Below are 3398 nucleotides of genomic sequence, written 5' to 3'. Positions count from 1 at the left end.
TTATATGCTATAGCCAGATATTAGAAAATATATTTTTTCTTACCTGATGTTATATGTTGTTTCTGACCTAAAGTATCCCACTTTGATATGGTTCGAAAACATAGCTTATCTCTATAAGTGTCGTAATTTTTATACAGTCCTGTGTTACGTCCTGTGGACTCCACGATTTCTCTCTTTCAAAAACCATAAGAGGCATGTTTTTCTTCCCTTGGAAACTACAATCTTATCAATCAGCGGACATCGACTAGGCAACGCACGAGTCACTTCCCCACAAAAATTCCATTGCTAGAGTTTCACTTTTCGAAACTCGAAACGTAAACAATTACACACTGTGTACATATTTGATTATTTACTGTCTTTATCATCAACACTACGTACGTTCACAAGGGAAGTGTTTCTCGAGATGGAGCTTAAGTCTTAAGTTTAGTGCTCTGATTGTTTGCTGGTCGATAGCCGTTGAAATAATAAAAAGGGAAGAGATAACAGACAGGATGGGATCAGGCCCTTTCAGACGGCGATTTCAAAATCCAGATTGCCTAAATATTATTTTGACCAAAAACATGACCCAAAAGTAAAACTCGGAATTTTTCGAGAGCCGCTGAAGGAAATGATACCCCTAAATAAATATCAAAGGGCGACAACGACTTAATGGTCGGGTTGCCAATAAGAAAGACAACCCCCTGACACCTCCCACTAATCCACCAATGAAGAACCAAAATCCAAAATCCCCTTCCGCGTCCCATGACCAAGACCCACCCCCGAAAAATCGTATATATGTAAACCCGAAGCCTGCTGCCTCACTCTCTTTTGGCAGCTCCCGAGTCCATCAGCGTATCTCTCTACCCGATTCTCCGAATTCTGAGTCTACATTATTCTTTAATATCGTTCATATTCTCAAAATAAAATCTGTGCGCGACCTGGCCGACGAATCTGACACCTATCTGAGCCCAGCCGCCTTCGACCAGCTACCGCAAACCACCATCGATCGCAATCAGTAGTAAGTCGCACGTTGTCTTTTATTTTCATTTTGTTTCGGCTCGACGACCTCCTTTCCCCCAATTAATTTTTATTTTTTTATTCTGAGGGACTTTCGCTAGTTCTAACTTCCTCATCCATCCTCTTGCGAACTAACGCCAAATATCCATTCTTCAAAATTTCGTTTTGTGTCCGCGGATTCCGTCTTAGCGTGAATCCGACACGATTCGAAGAATTCCGCTCCTCAAAATTCGTTTTGTGTCCGCGGATTCCGTCTTAGCGTGAATCCGACACGATTCGCTTCCTCTACTAAACTCTCATCCTGAAATTACCCACTCATAGATTATTAACAAACCAGAAATTCTAGCCAACCTTCCTAACTCTACTCATTTTAGTGGACTCACGGGATCCACATTCAAAGGCCAGGCGGAAGTCGCGAGCCGTAATAAAGAGAACGAGGAATCGGAGGAATCGGCGGGCGCGTTTATTAGCCGCGCAAAATTATCAAGAACAATCGGCGCAAAACGGCAACTCTTCTCCTCCCTTTTCTCCCCTCTGCGCTAGTCCCGACCGATAGCCCGAGGACCCTCCACCCTCTTCTTCCTCTCCACAAAATCCTCCCCCCCCACTTGCCCGAGCCTCAATCCCCTCTCTCCGAAACCCCGGAAATAGACGACAGGCCTCCGTCCCCCGCCTCTTCGATCTCTAGTATAGAGATCGTCGAGGAATTTGAACCCCCTCCTCTAACCCGCAATCGGCGGGTTACTCCCGAACAATTTTTTAATTTAATCCGAGAAATTCCTCCTCGCTCCCGTCCTCTCCCATCAGGGACCTTCACCATAGGCCATGAGTTTCTAGACATCCCTGAACTCCTTGACAGAGTTCACTCCAATCCTCCTGACCGATTCATCCCGGTCTATCTTCCCGGAGAGAGATATCCCAGGCTCGTCTCCATCCTGTTCCTCCAGGGCCTTTTCCCTCCCTCCTCCACTATCATTAAAGACCATTAATGAATCCCTCTCACACACAATACACACACAGTCACATCCGCGAAAAATGTAAATCGTTAACACATATAAATGCCACCTATTGATCTCTTTTAGTTAGTAAAAATTAGCCTTTAGTCTATCTTATTTCTTTTTCTCTCAAATACAATGTCAAGAAGTAAAACTACCTTCTTTTTATTTTATTAATCCTAATCTAATGTCTAGATGTAGACAAATCGTAAATATATTATGTTAAACCTATCTCTTTCTATTTTAATTTATTTCTAAAGACCTCACCCCCTTCGTTCCCCTTTGAGAGTGCACAAGGTCCGTCCCAGGGTAATAGGGATTAATTTCCTTGACCTGAAATAGGACCTGCGATCGCACCGCTCTTGAAAAGAGTCATAGTGTCCTCACGGACATTGGCCTTTTTAGAGCCTTAGAAAAGTGCGTTCGGCTCGCTTCCACGCCCCTCCGAGCGTGTTAGCGAGATATTTAAACTTGCTAGTTGCGTCATTCCATACCTCCACATTCCGAGAGGTTTTGACGTAACACCTGCATTATATCGTTTAACTTTGGTTGTACTTCTGGATATAGCTTAATCTCACCACTATCAGTTTCTGATGAGACATCCATTGTATTAAGTACTATTTTTACTAAAAACAGTAAATAGTAAATAGTAAAAATAGTAAATAGTTAATTATAATTTTAATTTTAGATTAATAGCATTTTGAGTGTGACTTGAAAAGATTTCATACGTTTGACAGTTAGTCTAATCTAAGGGCCTCAGGCGGGCCATCAGGGTGGCAAAGGGCAAGGCGTGGACGGAGTTCCTCGACTCCCTACAGGAGGATCCGTGGGGGCGCCCATACAAAATGGTTCTCAACAAGTTGAGACCATGGGCGCCCCCGCTGACGGAGCGGCTGGACGTGGGATTCGTCCGGACGGTGGTGCAGGCCCTTTTCCCCGACATTACCGGGGAGGATGAGGGGGCACCCTTCGAGTCGGGGGAAGACTCCCCCGACTGGGACGACTCCCTGGACGTCCAGCCGGAGGAGCTCCGGAAGGCCGTCAGGAAGGGCCTTAAAGGCAATACAGCCCCAGGTCCTGACGGCCTTCACAAGCGTGTCCACGCCCTGGCCATGGGCACCCTCGCGGAGGAATACGCGCACTTATTTAGCGCGTGCTTGCGAAGAGGTGTCTTCCCCCCGCGGTGGAGGAGTGCCACGTTGGTACTCCTCCCAAAGGAGGGGAAAGACGCCTCTCTCCCGTCGGCGTATAGGCCAATATGCCTTCTGGACGAGGTCGGTAAACTGTTCGAGCGAGTACTCGTAAACCGCCTCGTCCAGCACCTGTCCCAAACGGGCCCCGATATTAGCGGGGCCCAATATGGGTTCAGAGAGGGCCTGTCAACCATCGACGCTATTAAGCGTGTCC

General features: G+C 46.4%; 1 long non-coding RNA gene across 1 annotated transcript; it reads right to left on the bottom strand.

The window, feature by feature from the left end:
* Positions 1-43: 43 nt before the first annotated feature.
* Positions 44-2846, bottom strand: LOC105567434. The gene is made up of 2 exons (XR_001009356.1): positions 2517-2846; positions 44-139 (listed from the first exon to the last, which is right to left on the bottom strand). It is a non-coding gene; the product is annotated as an uncharacterized LOC105567434 (long non-coding RNA).
* Between the last annotated feature and the right edge of the window lie 552 nt (positions 2847-3398).

Source organism: Vollenhovia emeryi, unplaced genomic scaffold, assembly GCF_000949405.1.
Source record: "Vollenhovia emeryi isolate VEMERY1.0 unplaced genomic scaffold, V.emery_V1.0 DF942874.1, whole genome shotgun sequence".
NCBI lineage: Eukaryota > Metazoa > Arthropoda > Insecta > Hymenoptera > Formicidae > Vollenhovia > Vollenhovia emeryi.
Note: the sequence above shows the minus strand (reverse complement) of the source record. Positions and strands in the feature narration are given on the sequence as shown.